The sequence below is a fragment of the Ictidomys tridecemlineatus genome, chromosome 14 (assembly GCF_052094955.1).
Source record: "Ictidomys tridecemlineatus isolate mIctTri1 chromosome 14, mIctTri1.hap1, whole genome shotgun sequence".
Lineage (NCBI taxonomy): Eukaryota > Metazoa > Chordata > Mammalia > Rodentia > Sciuridae > Ictidomys > Ictidomys tridecemlineatus.
The window spans coordinates 5,855,647-5,871,386 of NC_135490.1; the positions used below are offsets into that span (position 1 = coordinate 5,855,647).

Here is a 15,740-nt window from a genome sequence, read left to right on the forward strand (position 1 = left end):
AGGAGGAAGCACAAAATGAGAAAAAGAGGTTCATCCAGAGCTTTCAGAGGTCACCGTCCCCAAGCTTGGTTGGTTCTCCTGCCCTGCAAACTAAGTTGCCCGACTCAGGCTCGGCTTCTTAGGCCGCGCGGTTGGTTCCGAGGACAGCCGCCGCCTTTGTTTTGCCCCGGCGGTGGGGTATCCAAAGCCTCTGGGAGGGCGCCCGGTGGCATGGAGGATCTAGACCAGTTTGATTGTGATCTAGGTCGTTTATTTTTGGATCGCTTATTAGGAAGGACTTTAATTTTACCTTATTCTTCAAAGCATATTTTTGCTACAATATTTTATAAATTCGAGAGTTTCAGATTAGGGGGATGCCTGGGACCCAAGAAATCTCCCTCCCCCCCCCCCATTTCTCCTTGAGCAAACCTGGCCAAGAACTTTTAGATTGTCAGAGGGGAAACAATGACAATCTTTATAAAAACCAGTAACCTAAGAAAGTTTTGTTTGCAATCTTAAAAACAAAAAGGCTAGAGGTAGAGTCTCAATGTTTATAAATGAGCAACTGTGTCTGCAAAATCTCTAAAAAGGATCATGAAACCCCCTATCCACACACTATACCGTGTGGACGTCAAATCAGACTAGCTACGTGTTTATAGCAAACAGTTATATTTTAGACATTTTACAGATTGCATATGGGGACCAAAAGGGTAGAAGAAATGTACAAGATCACTTTACAGAACAACTCAGTGAACCATTCTAATTCACTGGACAGTCCCCCCCCCCCTGGAATCACAGGTCCACCCATATGCAGAATCAGCACACCAGTGAGTCTGCTTGGGAAAAGCCCAGTTCATAGAGTTTGACGGTATGCTTCCGACCATCCTGTTTTCATAATGCCAGAGATTTTTGTTTTTTCTTCTTCCTAAAAACATAGAACTCCACTTTCTGAAGCACCTGTTGTGCCCCAGGTCCTTTTCCCAGATCCTGCACCCTAAGTGAAGGGGTCTTCCCTCATTTTACAAAAGAGGGAAAGGAAGCATTGAAAATTTTGAAACTCATCTAAGATCAAAGTACAATTAGAGGGCATGGTGGGGGGGTGTCCATAAGGCTCCAAGAACTTGAACCCATCCATGACACCCACATTTCTCTCCTCCAGAAAAGACAGCTGCTTCTCACAGTGGTTTCTTTTTATTGCAACAGCAGACTTACGAGGATATTAACTGAACCATGTATTAAATCTAGGCTCTGTCACTTAGTAAATTAATAACTTTTAGATGAATCACTTAACTTCTCTGTGCCTCAGTTCCTCACTGCAAAGTACAAATATTAAGGCTTCTGTCTCCTACAGCCAATGTGAGAATTAAGAGCATGAATTATAAATGAATACACATAAAGTATTTATAATAAGGTCTTACAACAGGCACACAGAAAGTTCTATATAACTGTTGGCTATTATTACAGATTTTTAATATACTATAAAAAGCACTGAGACATAATATATGCCACAATGATTACTTTTATTATTGTAAAAATTCTAAAAGTGGAATCTTTACTACACTTAATTATATAATACTTTCTACCATTTTTTCCAACATCACTAGTAACAATAATAAAATTAATAGCACTGAATTACTTAGACACATGGTAACTGCTAAATGGCTTTTTTATTTGCTTTCAAAATACCCAATAAACTATTGGTTTGGTGCACATTTCCTTCCATCAAGTTTAGTTAGAAGATGGATACAAAAAAATTGAACTGAGGTCACCATTTATTTTTGAAAACAAAAGCAAAAAATTAATACCTCCTAGTAGTCTCTGGGCTTCAATAAGTAAATAAATAGGTTTCCCTTAATAAAATATCCAATATTTAACTTTTATATCAAGTAGCTGACCTATTTAGTTGCATTTTCTGTAAAACTCAACTCTTGTAATTCTAAAATGTAGTGTTGTAAATTTTCTTTTCTCATAAAGCTGCAAAAAAGGAAGGAAATTCAGAATTTGCAATCCAACTTGCAGTATATAGGTGCGAAATTTAAAACTTTAAAATATAAATGCTAGAAATGTTACAAATCTAACATTTGTCTTTTTAGTACGTTCTCTGCCTTTCCAAGTGGCTGATATATTACCTCGAAGTTGGATAACTGGAACCACAGAAGATGGAGAAAATACCCCTCTATATCCTTCTGGAAAGTTAAGAAACTACTCCCTTAAGAGGCTTGCTTGTTCCTGTAATTGAGCCTTGGTCCTGCCTACCGCAGACAAGCCCAGCGAGCTCCTGAGACTGGCAAAAGAGTCTGGCCCGTGCCCCAGTTTTCCCCGTCCTGATCACTCATCCCAATTCACCTCAAGTTCTCAGGCCCAAAGGAAATACTTCTTCCTTTCATGATTTAACCGACGGCCCTCTTCTGAACTATCTTTTGAAAGTGAGAACATGGCAAGCGCCTGAATGCTCGAGACCATTTACAGGACTGAGCTCGCGCCGTCGCTCTCGGCCTACCGCGCAGAAAACTGTCACCCAGGAGCGTCCTCACTGGCCAGCTGTAACCAAACCTGCCCAAATCCGGGATAAGGACTCAGAAGCATTACCCCGGCAACCCATTGAAGCTTTTCTCTCTTTAGACTCTGGAAACCTTCTCTGTCTGCCTCCCTCTCTGAGAAGCACAGGAAATGCTTCCCTGAGGTCTTCCCCAACCTGCCCAGAGCGCGGGCCGAGCAGCTCCGGGACTGCCATCCGCCACGACTCCCTCGCCATCCTCTTCCCCTCCATGAAAGGCCTCTCTTCCCCTCAAACTGGTGGCAGTTCACTACCCCGGAGTCCCTCTCCCAAGGGTAACCGCCCCCCACTCTCAGGCCAGAGCCGGCCGACCTAAGGTGGATCCGGGGAGCCTGCGGTGGCAGGCGGGGAACGTCACTGCCCGGGTTCCGGCTCTGCACGCGTTCCACCCAGAAGCAGTAGGGTGGGTGGGTGGGTGGGTGGCTTTCTGCGGGGCATTTGGCTCCCCGGACCCCCATATAGAAGGGGAGGAAGCTGGCCTTAAAGGGCATAAAAGTCCGGCCGGAACTCTGAGTGCCCCAGCGCCCCTCGGCCCCCGCTGCGCTGCCTCTCACTACTACGCCGAGTCCCGTGGTCGCCGGCGGACGACACCCCGGGGTCTACACCCTCCGTGTGCGAGCTGCTGTGAGGCCTGTCCCCAATCGGTCGGTCAGGGTTATTTCCTATGGCCACCATCACCACCCAGGCCCGGTCTGTGAGATGCCAAAGAGGGCTGGAGAGTCTGCCCGCAGGGGCGATCAAGTGTTCAAGTCCACACAACAAGAATCCCAACGCCTTTCAACCTTCTTTCCGCTGGGCCCCCGGTCTTACTTTAAAGAGTTGCCATGCCAAAGTCAAAAGCAGAGAAAGCTTTGAGCACTCTGGGAGAGGGAGTGACCCACGACTCCTTTCCACCTCCTGGAGCCCTCTCTGTTCCCAGGCAAACCAGGACAGGGGAGCTCCGCGAAGGGCGGGAACCAGCAAAGAGGAGGCAGAGAACCCTACCTGCCGAGCCTCGAGCTTCCTGAAGAGCGGGCTCGCGCTCCCCGGGCGCCACCGGAGCTGCAGCGGCGGCGGAGCCTCTGGCGGCCACTGTGCCTCCGGCAGCTATTAGCTCAGCTCCCAGCGCCGTTCCGCTGGCCCCTGCGCTGGGCTCGCGGGCGCTGACTGGCCGGTAGCAGTCACGTGCCAGGTCGGGGGGGAGGGGTGCCTCTGCTGTACCTCCGCTGGGCGCCGGGAGGCAGTTCAAAAAAGCTCCCCCAGCAGGCAAAGTCCAGGCGCAGGGATCTCTGTGGAAAGCGCCCGAGGGCCACTGCCAGGGCGCGGGGCTTTGGCCACCGCCCAACCTGAGGTCGATACGGTTTGCTGTTTCGCCCAGGACCAGCTTTATTAACGAGTTCCCTCTTTACCTCCAACCTGCAGTCGTCCTCTAGCAGCCGCGGTGGGCGAGAGGCGGGGCTAATAGAGGGGAAGGTGACCTCGACGCCGGATCTTTCCTAGGGCTCTGGGCCACCTAGGAGTGTCCGGCCGGCCGCAGATTTCTGGGACCGCGTACTGGGAAACTTCTCATCCCCGGACTCCAGAGAAACTGAGGAGACATCAAGTTCCAGGCTGGTCTCTAAAATCAGAGTGTGGAGACCAAAGCCTCCCTTTTGCCTTCCCAGCAGCCCGGGCAGCCTGCAAGGCGTCAGCCTTGTTTTATGTACTTGTGCAAAACTGCACCCCTTCCCGGCGACGCGTCCCACCGGCGGCCTTTTCGCTTCTGATCTCTCCCAGTTTTCTTAGCAGCCTGCAACGGCCGCTGCACCAATCTAAAGGACGTGGTGGGGGCTGGGAACCCGGCGGTCCAGGCGAGCTTCCCCGCGTGCTAGGCTCTTCCAGGGGCTGGAGTCTCCTCCCTGGAGTGGGGGCGGGGAGGGTGTCAGACTTGAGTTTGGAGTCGGCGTCAGTGCCTGCAGGCCCTGGCGCAGCGGGACTGTGAGCCGGAGAGTCCCTCAGACAGGTCTAAAGGTTAATAGAGCAATCACAGGGCCCTATTACCGCGTAAAAATAACCCATCGATTACCGCAGCCTTCAGCCCCAGATAACAGCCGGCCGTGGCTCTCACGCTTTGTGTTAAACGGTTTTTTGTTGTGTTTTTTTTCCCCACCTAAAGGCCGCACCCCCCTCCCCTGGCCCAGGTTTCTCGTACCAGATTAGAGGGATCTGGAGGGAGCTGGGACACCACCCTGAGCGAAGGCTGGGGCTAACACGCGCTTCCGCAGTTGGAAATTGGTCGTGGAACCCGGCCCGAGGGAGGGCAACCCAAGCACTGAGAGTCAGGCTAGGATGCGGGGCTGATTGGAAGGAAACCGCCCCCCGCCCTCCATGGGACCGTGGCCAACTCCTGGGGATTCTCAGGAAAATCCCAGAGGAGGAATTGAGCGCGGCTGCGCGGGGAATTCTCTTGTATGAGAGATGCAGAGGTTCAGGGCGGCCCTAGCAGAGGAGAGAAAACTGAGACCAAGGGGGCCCCGAGATGCCGAAGGCCTGGGACCTACGGACGACGCCCCGCGGGCGGTCGCCAGCTTGCGCCCAGGAAGCTGGGGGCGGCGTGCTTAGAGTTCCTTCTCCCGCTCCCCCAAGTCCCAGCCAGTGCTTCTGCGCCTGATAACTTAAGAGTGGGGGTGTCCCGGGTATCCCTGGAGCCGGCACGGGGGAACAGCAGTCTCTGTGGGCACACCCCGATCTGGGTACCTCAGACAAAGCGGAGAGAAGGGTATCACCCCTGCCTATTTAAATCGGGTCCTCATCTTCGTTGGGGCGAGCGAGAGCGGGACCAAACCAAAACTTTGCACAAGGGAACTTTAAGGCTTTCTGGAGAACTGAAAGTATGCACTCGGGCGAACCAGTACCTGGCCAGGTCTCTGTCTCCTCCGCGGGTATCTGTGGCTTCTATACCCTAGATCCCACCCGCGCAACCTTAAGAAGGCGAAAATGGCTGAGCCTGGGAACAGATTTTCTTTGCAACCAGCCAGGGGCTTATGGCTCTGTGTCTCCCCCAACACCCGCGAGAATCCTCCCTATAGATGAGGACCCAAGCCCCCCACTCCGGATTCTTTCACGTAGATCAGGATGGGCCTCCGCGCGATGTGCGGTCTCCTGCCTTCACCACCCGCACCAGTCTGCCAACCTCCTGAACTTGAATCTCTTCTATTCACTGCGGGCTCAACAGCAGGCTCTGCTCGGTGTGGCTGTGGTGAGACCTCTGTGTAGACGACTGCTTTGGCTAAGCGCTTGCTTATCACGAATTCCCTGGACGCAGGTCCTGGCCAGGCCCTGGGCCACGTTTCCCGCGGGCAGTCAACTGATGGACTGGAAACCGGGAGTTCGTGGCCGCGAATGTTCTTTGCCTCTGGAAGGAGCCTGGGGCAGAGGCATTTGTGTCTTTTTTCCTCTGGAACCAGCGCCCCACATTTCTCTCCGAATGTCTGGGCTCCAGACTCCCCAGAGCTTGTTGGCAAATGCTGTTCTTTGGGGTATTTTGTTTTTCCTTGCTCCCTCCCTCTTTGCCTCCCTCCGGCGAAGAGGGATCCGGGGCGACCCAGTGCGCGTTGCCAGGAGCTGGGAGCATTTCAAGGCCTCGCAGGCGGGCTGCAGGAGGTTTATCGGCTGCTTCTTTAGGTTCCCAGGCTTCTCTAGCTCAGGAGGCCCCTGCGGGGCGGGGGCAGGGGCTGGGTGCTCCGAAGTTCAGGCTCTAGGCTATTTTTAAGGATGATGTTCCTGGCCTGGCCCAGCCTGGGGAGGATGGCTCAAATCCACTCACGTCCTCTTTCCCTTTCCCACAGTCAATGGGGAGAAGTGAACACTGTGCACACCTTCCCTCTCTCTGTTTTCTTTAACCTCTTTTTACTAAGGGCCAATGTTTAATGACCTAGCAGTGTCCAATCATGCGGCTTTTGACAAATAAGAATGACTTAGTTTTATTGTACTCTTTAAAAAACAATTTATCCGGGACACAAGAATAAACAGCAAACCCTGTTCCCTAAAAGCTCCTGGGACCAGAGCCGATCCATAGCTTGGCAGAGACAAAATCTGAGCTTGAACATGACGTGCAGAGGAGCCTAAATTCTAATACCCTCCAAAAGCCAAATAAGTGAACAGGATGCTGGACTTCTCAGAGAGATCGGCGAGGGTCTTCCGGCGAGTTCCGGGTGGGAGACACAGGTTGGCCAGGAGCAACTTTTCCAACCCGGCGTTGCGGGGCGGAGGCTTCTCAGCTCACCCAGAGGAAAAAGAAATCTAGGGCCCCGGAGGTCTCCAGTGTCTGGTAACGGGAAATGAGAACATCCCGCCCTCCCGCCCCAGAGAAAGAGACCGGAGGGAACTGCAGAAGTCAACCCTTGTCCTGTGGAACGAATTCCTCTGAGATGTAGAGGCGCCTCTACGAAACCGGGGCACAAGACTCCGGATCCGACGTGCAAAAGTGGCCCGCGCTGAACGAATGCCGCGTTCTGTACCCTCACAGTTCTCTGGCCGGGCCTGGCGCCGCGAGCACGTTTATCCAGGTACCGTCTGCTACCTTCACCCAGCCGCCCAGCACCCTGCATCAGCCCCCCGGGGCGGGGCGCGAAGAACCTAGGTGCAGAGCAGGGCCCGACCTGGCGAATGCAAAAAATGAAGAACGAATTAAGCGGCAGGGCCTCTTTCCTTTCTGAACCCGGTGCCTCAGAAAACTGACATTCTGGGCTGGGGATGTGGCTCAAGTGGTAGCACGCTCGCCTGGCATGCTTGGGGCACTGGGTTCAATCCTCAGCACCACATAAAAATAAAATAAAGATGTTGTATCCACTGAAAACTAAAAAATAAATATTAAAATATTCTCTCTCTCTCTCTTTAAAAAAAAAGAAAGAAAACTGACATTCTTGGGCAAAGAAGGGTGGACCCAGGTCCAGTTCACCCGGAACCGCGTCTGCACTCTTGAGTCCTGGAAGAGAGGCGAGACCTAGAGGAAACGACGCTTTTTGACTGTCAATACTGTTCGGAGGTGCAGAGCGAAGCCACGCTTTCCCCACAGACCTCGCAAATGCCTTCCGGCCTGTGGACCTGAGTTTGTGGCTCACTTCCTCATATTTTATAGTCACTTCCAGATTACTTACAGTTCATTCTCCAATCCCATTTTTCTTTAGGAAACAACAATATTGCCAGACGAAGAGGAGGGAAAGTATTATCATCCTTATCTTAGAATCGGGAGGCCCAGAGAAGTTAAGGTACCAATCCGTGGTGGCAAAGCCCGGGTGGAAGCAAATTTGAAATCTAGATCCTGAGTCTTAGGTATTGATTTTTCCCCTATTTGATATCAGCTTTCTACCATGGAATACTTTCTGTAACTCTTTTTGTATTTTCTAAATTTCATTTAATGAGCATATAAAAAATTAAAATCAATTTAAAATAAAATGGGATGTGTCTCATAATCTGAGACCATGGAAAGGGAAAGAAAAAGTGAAAAGCAGTCTCTGAACATTCTGCTAAACTCGGGAAGGATGCCAAAGCCTTTTTTCGATGGGGAGGGTGCTCTTCAAATCCCCAGGCTGCAAGGACCAGGACTGAAACCAGGTCTGGTGCCCTCAAGTCCAAGTCCAAGCCACGCTGACCTGTCTGTCCCTTATGCCCTTTCTTCCAGCTTCCAAAATGACTGGCTCTCCTTAGGGAGGACTTTGAGAAAATAGCAGCTAGAGGAAGAAGAAGATACCTAGTACCTGCCCAATTACCGATACCCTTCAGGCTCTTTAAGCTATCCATAGGGGTCTTCTCTTCCAGGACCAAAGCTCTGCCTCCAGGGTTCTCTAGGCACCTGGGCCCCCATCATTTAATTTGTGGGTCCTCTCTCCTTCCCAGTCAAAAATTTGAAGTTGCAGTCCTGACAGCATTGAGCTGAGACCAAGAGCACCTTTAATTTTCTTAGATTACATAAAACATATGTTCTATACCTAGTTGGGTAGTTTTTGTTCCCTGAAGTTATCATTTATTGGTGGTGGGTTGTCCCTATCATAGTCCAGAAGGTAGTAACCTCTGATGACAGTAACCATGACTGGCACAGTAGGTGCTCAATAAATGTTGTTGAATAATTAAGTTTACAATGGGGTTGCTAATAACATCCCTCTAGATGCAGGGAGAAAGAGAACGGGAAGCTCCTCTTGAAGGGCTAAGCCTGAAGGTGTGCAGCCTCACTGACTTTTCTGAGTCAGGGACCCAGGACAGAGAGGGAGAGAGAAACCCAGTCCTGGTTGCATCCTTACCTACAAATTGCCAGCCAAAATTTTGACTGCTCCTAAGGAAATTCTGGTGTCTCTGAGGTCTGCAGGAAGAAAGGATTTCTGAGCACATTTAGGATTTTGGAAGTCAAGTCCAGCTCAGGAACCAAATTTTGCTGAGGCAATAGCTATTGTCAAGAGAGGCAGCAGGGCTCCCAGGGATGTAGATGATAAAGGTCACCGAAGTCCACCATCTGTGACATCAAGAGAACTCCCACCCATAAATCCTGGAAGGAGTGAGCAACAAAATCAGAGAGAATGGCCTGGGTGGTGATGGTGGTGGGTGTGTGTAGAGTAGAAACCAGAAGAAGGAGAAAAAAGGAAGACAGATGTAGGGCAGACCCATAACCAGAATAGAGAGACTGTTAGTTAGGGGAGTGAGACAGACCCAAGAATGCTGGAGAGACAGGGATCCATTTGTTCATTTGGAGACAGGGTCTCACTAAATTGCTGAACTTGCAACCCTCCTGCCTCAGCCTCCTAAATCACTGGGATTACAGGCTGTGCTGCCAGCCTGGTCGTTCCATATTTCCTGAGCACTATCCGGTATGAGGAACATTCAGGTGTGGCTCTAAAGCACTGAGACTTGAGAAAAATTCTGTCCTCAGGGAGCTTGCATTCCAAAAGGAAAATGACAATAAATGTCAAATACATCCAGAGTTAAGTGGTGAAAAGTGCTATAGAGAAAACAGAGACAAACAGAGAAATGGGAGAGACTGGAAGAGGAGAGAGAAAGCAGACAGACGCAGAGATCCTGGAGACAAGGCGAGTTCGGAGTTCAGAGTCGCGGCGACAGAGACCGGGACCGGCGCCCACGGAGGATAATGAAAGCAGAAAGGGTCGGAGCGCGGTAGGAGGAAAGGGGACGAGACGGGGACAAGGTCATCCCGGAGTCCAGGGCTCCCGCCTGTCTCCGCAGAGGGCGGCGGTCGGTCACCGATGGAGACCCAGGTGGCTGGGGTCTGCTGGTGGGTCGCCGACCCCGACGCACACCTCGGGGGACTGCGGGGTCCCGGGAGACCTGACGTTCCCAGCGCCAGCTCTGGGACAGGGGGCCCCGCCACCCCCAAGGGGACGGGTACGCCCAGCGGCCCTAGGTGACCCGGAGCTGAGGAAGACGCCCAGGCAGGCGCCGCGACCTGGCGCGGCCGAGCCAGAGACAGGAAGGTGTCGAGGAAGCGCAAAGCCCGAGTGCGAAAACAGCGGCTCGCCCCGAAACGTCGCGCCCAGCGGCCACCGAGAGCCAGGGGAGCGATGGCGCTGGAGGCCCTGCTGGGCTCCCTGGCGAGGACCCATTTCAGACAGCCTGGGCCTCCCGGTCCCTAGACAGCACAGGGCCTCGGGCGACACCCCGACTATGCCAAGGCCAGCAGGTGCCCACGGAGCGGGCTGCCCGCCTGCTCACCCCCAGGGCCCGCAGCCTGGAGGCAAGAATTGCTGGGAAACAGTTTCTAGAAACAACGACGGGTGCCCTTTCCCTCCGTTGTGCACTTACTATACCCTGAACTGAGTGAATAAAAAGACGGAAGCTCCTCACACCCCACTTCCTTGTGGCTGATTCAACTTCGCGCTACCTTCTCCAGGTGGGCGAAGGTGTGATGGAAGGAGCCTTCTTCCGCAGTCCCGTCTCCTGTCTCCTCTAAAGCAGAGGTGCTAAGGCTCCACAAATTGCCAGGTGGCAGGGAGCTAAAGGGACAAACCCGATGACCCGCACCAAGGGAGCTCTCAGGACTTCATTTCCCAAACGAGAACGCCTGTCCCAGCACCTCCTACCTCCCCCTTTCACACGGTGACCGCAGGGACCCGCTGGGCACCCAGCCCCTGAAGTCTCGTGGGGAAGCCTGGTTCCAGCAGCTGGCCCTCTCCTCCTGAGGGAGGGGCTCAGAACAGGTGAAGTAAAGGGCTTGCTGTCCTTATCAGTCAGAGTGATCAATTCCTGCCTGGTGCGGTGGTGCCTGTCTGTAATCCCAGCTACTTGGGAATCTGAGGAGGATCACAAGTTCAAGGCCAGCCTGGGCAATTTAGCAAGACCATGTCTCAGAGTAAAATAATAGGGGGGGGGGTGTGTGTTCAGTGGTAGCACTTGCCTAGCCTGCGCAAGGACAGGAGTTCCATCCCCAGGACCAAAAAAAAAAAAAGGTCAATTTGTGTGTGTGTGTGTGTGTGTGTGTGTAACCCAGTGGTGCCTTTCCATTGAGCCCTTTTCAGTGTTTGAAGGGGGGGACTGGCTAACTTGCTGAGGCTGGCCTAAATTTGCAATCTTTCTGCCTCAGCCTCTCACAGGAGTGTATCCCTGTGTAAGGCTTCAGTTGTTCAGTATCCATACTAAGAGTTTGTCTTCACTCCACTTTAAAAGCTCTGGACTCATAGTGTGTCTGTCTGTCTGTCTTACCCCCACCCCCACCACTTCTGTGAACTACCTTTGTCAGGGTCTGTGCTATCTTTGTCGGGGACTGTGACTTATTCTTTAGACATGGCCAGCTTATGTATCATTTGTAATATGCTCAGGATAGGAAGAGGTGAATATAAGCTGTGTTTTAATATATAGGAGTATTATAGGTATCTTCAAGAGGTTCACCTTAGTTCATAATTGCCCCAAACTGGTTCCACACAAATGATCCTCGAGTGGGAAGCAGATGAACAAACTGAGTTCCATGTACATGATGGAACAGTATTAGGCCACAAACAGGAGTATGCTACAAATTCACCCAAGGACACGAATGGCTCTCTTGTGCATTCAGCCATGGGGAAGAAGGAGCAAAAGCCTACTCACAGGGCCTGGGGATGTGGCTCAAGCGGTAGCACACTCGCCTGGCATGCGTGTGGCCCGGGTTCTATCCTCAGCACCACATACAAAACAAAGATGTTGTGTCCACCGAAAACTAAAAATAAATATTAAAATTCTCTCTCTGTGTGTCTCTTAAAAAAAAGCCTACACACACACACACACACACACACACATACACAAAAAGAAAAAAAGAAAAGAAAAATTCATGACATTCTGAAGAAAGCAAAACCACAGAGATAAAAAATAGGCCAGAGGCTGCCAGAGACAAGGAATGGGGGGCAGCTGAGCACAACGGGAAGAAATCTGGGTGAGTGTTGGGACTCTTTTGATATGTGATTGCATGATTTCTCAAAACTTATAAAACTGTGAATGAGTTTACAGTATGCAAATTGCCTCAATAAATCCAACGTTGTAAAAATGGGGGGAAAAGTATTACTGCAGCAAGATAAGATGCCCCTGCCCCACTTTTCACCCCTGGCCTCAGTCTTCAGAAAGCCTCTGTAACTCTGGCCCATGTTTGACTCCCTTCTTCAGAAGAGAGATTTATGTTTAAAAGAAAGCCTTGCATTTCTTTTTTTAAAATCCAGGTTCCAAGGTTGGTCCTCCCCCATTGTTCATCCTAAATTAATTGGAATGGCTACAATGGTCCATCTTAGGCACAGCCCCAGTGCCTATCTCCAGCTGGTATGACACATGCATACTCATATTTCACAGCAGACTGCAGGGTGTGACATCAGAGTGAAGGTTATCCTGGTCTGGCATCCTGAGGGTCCTGGAGCCAGACAGCAGAAGCTCAGGAATTGCTAAATCACTCTCAGTGACTGTGCCAGTTCTTAGGCAACCTGCTGTCTGCTTAATGGGTGAGATGGGGGGACCCAGGCACTTAGCCCAGAATGGGTAAGTGAAAGCCAAGACTTAGTCTTTAAAGAGGAATAAGTTTGCTCCTGACAGTAGGATTGAATGAACCAAGGAAAAAACATTTGGTGACACACTGTACCAGTGATATTGCCAGTACAACACCCATGCAACCTTCATGATGGTTTTGCAGAAGAAGCTGGTGTGGCTCTAATTGTTGTGTCACTTTTCATTATACTCAGGTGCAGCTCATGATGACCACATGGGTGGGGTACCCTGTATGTAAAGGTGACAGAAAGAAAGTGCTCTGTGCCAGATGAATCTGCAGTTGGTATCTGAATTTCAAAGATTATCTTCTCATGGACATCACATGAGAACCCCAAATCCACTAACCACCTGGGCCACAGGTTGGCTTGCCTTCTAAAGAGGAGGGGAGAGAAAGACTGGGATCATTTCTCTAATGTCCTAGAGTTGTTGATAATATCACTGTTTCTAACTTCTGCCAAACCTCTGTGGTAATGAAAGAAAAATGCATGTTAAAGTTAACAGAGACCCATCCGTCATCCTGCCTCCCCCTCCCTCTTCTGTGCTGGGGATCTCAACACGGGCCTCCAGCATGCCAGGCAAACACTCTACCACCCAGTGTGCCACACAGCTGCACCCCCAGTCAGATCATTGGTTCTGATCTCATCCTTTACACTTGAATTTAAAAAACCAACACCACACCTCAACAGAAGCGAACCCAAACCCCACACGTTGTGTTCCCTGTAGGAAACAAAGCAGTTAGGCCTGGTCAATTCCTCCAATACAATCGTCCCAACCCCAGGAGAGCCGCTGATGAAGCAGCAGCAGAAGAAAAGATGCAAAGAGAAAGAGAGAAGTGGCTAGAATCTAGGACACACACAACTTCGCCCATTCCACACATTTGATGCCAAATACCGCACACAGTCACTGGGGCGAGCCAAGTGCAAACACCGACAGTGCAAGTTTCCGTCTCCACCTGGTTGTGGGGCCTCAAGCATGCCAGACCTCCACCCTGACCCTCAGTTTCCTCATTTGTGAAACAAATGAGTTGTACAACATCATTTCTAACATTTGCGTGTCTTTAAAAACAAACGAGCACGTCTTTAAAAGACACTACGATTAGGAAGTGGATAAAGTCAAATATTAGTTGATGAATAGAAAAATGCTGCCTCAAGCTCCGCGGGCCTGTTGAGGGCCGGCTCTGGGTGAACAGGGGCTGGAGCACCAACGCGGAGGCTCCCCTCTCCGCAGCGCCTCCGGGAGCCGCCGAGGCGCTGCCGCTGCCGCTGCCGAGGCTGAGCTGCCACCCGGGCTGGGAAGGGGGCCGCGGGCTCCCGGGCCCCGCGTGCCCGCCCCCGCCCGCCGCGCGCCGCCCGGCTTGATGGATGGCCTCGGAGCCGGCGGCCTGTCAGGCCTTATTGATGAGGTGCGCGCTGACGGCCGCCGCGTAACCCGAGGCGGCAGGAGGCGAGCGCGGGGCGGCGGGCGGGCGCAGACTCGGCGGCGCTCGGGGTCAGCCCCCGGCCGGCCGCCCCCGCCCCTGCGGCGCGCCCGGGCCCGGCTCCCCGGAGGGAGGCGGGCGCGGAAGCCTCCGGGGCCTGGCGCCCGGTGCGCCGGCCCAGCTTCCTTCCCGGCCCCCGCGCGCCCGCGCCCCCTCGTGCGTCCCGGCGCCGCCAGCCTCCCGGCCTCCCGGCCTCCCAGCCTCCCAGCCCCGGACGGCGACCCCACGCCCCGCTCCGCGCGCGCCCGATCTCCGTTCTTACCCCGCCGCAGGGTCCCCAGGAGCACGCGGGTGCCCTGTCCTCTGCGCCCGGGAGTGGCGTCCCTGCCACCCGTGAAGGCGCTGCCGCCCTTCCAGGCGGGGACTTCGCTGCCAGGAGGGTCCGGCTCAAGGCGGTTCAGAAGAATGGTCAGCTTCACGGCAGTCCCCGACACTGCGCGCGACAGCAGAAAAATCAGACACCAGTGAATGGTCTCTTAGAGCTCCCTCGACTTTTTATATAGGGGCAGATAAGATAGGTAGATAAATAGAGGTATTTCTACGTATAAAGACGGTAAGTTCCTACATGGGATTTTTTTTTCTTCTTTGCACACTTCAAACTTTGTCATTGAGCAAGGTTACTTTATGATGGTGAATACATCTTAATTGCCCTGTTGGAAAAGATGTGATGAGTTTAGCTTATTCCCAGCCCTTCGATTAATTTTTGCTTGATATCCTCCATCTCGGATTCACCTCGTGTTTTCTTCCCATTACTCCAGGAAAGCAAAAGGCGGAGCGGCTCTTATCTGGGGTCTGACAGGCTGGAGAAAAGGTGGCCTAGCTGCCTTACCTACCTTTTCTATTGAAAGCCTCCACAGCCACCTTCTCTGTTGGTGACAATAATTTGAGGATCATGAACATATTCCTTGCAAAACACTTTCAGTGAGAGAGAATTAAAGGAGAAAATCATCACCGGAAACAGGGAGCTTTAGAGAAAGAATTGATGCTGCTGCTTCTTTCTCCCGCCCCCCCCCCCTTCTTCCCCACCTTAAGTTAAGGGCTAGGGCTAGGTCTGGAGAGGTAAGAGCCCTGTGTCTGCCTTGGGTGTGACAGAAGAACAGAGAAACAAGTAGTCTCCTCTAGAACACAGTAGGAAGGGGAGGGAGGGGTTCCAGGGTTTTGTGACCCAAGAGCCTCAGGAGTCAAATGTGGCTTAGGTGACTAGGCTGCAAGTGAGGTTGGGGGCAGCTCCTTGATCTCCTCTCAGGATCCCTGGTTCTGCTTCTGCTGCTGCCACCTGATGAGTGCCATGACCACAGATGAGAGTCACTTCTCTAAATTGTGGTTTTCTGTCAATAAAATGAAGAGACTGAATCATCTCCCAGGTCCCTTCCTGCACCAACATGTTGTGACTTTAAACTTTCTAAATAGATTTCACCAAATTGCGCCATTCTGTTAGTCAAATGGTTCCATATTACCGGGCTCATTCCTGGTCCCACACAACAGAAGGGTGGGAACTCTGGGCCTCTGAACTCAACCTAGATAGATAATGAATATATATTCCATGAGGAACTCAAAATGGGAGGCCCATTTGAATATGTAAGATAAAATGACTAGACTCTGGAGGAAAACTTCAGTTCATTTACTAGGCAAACACTGAGCAATAGCTAACACTGGGCATTACTATATGCCAGGCATGGTGCCAGATATGTTGCCCAAATTATCTCATTTATCCTCACAGTCACCTCATTTCCCTCATTTTACAGGTAAAGAAACTGGTTATAA

The 15,740-nt window shown here is 51.7% G+C and overlaps 1 protein-coding gene across 3 annotated transcripts in view; it reads right to left on the reverse strand.

The window, feature by feature from the left end:
* The window catches only part of Gata4 (GATA binding protein 4), a 71,987-nt gene that overhangs the window by 42,270 nt on the left and 13,977 nt on the right, over positions 1–15,740 (reverse strand). For 2 of the 3 annotated variants that reach the window (XM_078030778.1, XM_078030776.1), the window contains exon 1: positions 3,521–4,013. The exons of the other annotated variant lie outside the window; for it this stretch is intronic. The gene's annotated coding sequence lies outside the window, so the exon portion shown is untranslated. Of the gene's footprint in view, positions 1–3,520; positions 4,014–15,740 lie in introns of those variants that run through there. 3 annotated transcript variants of the gene reach the window in all.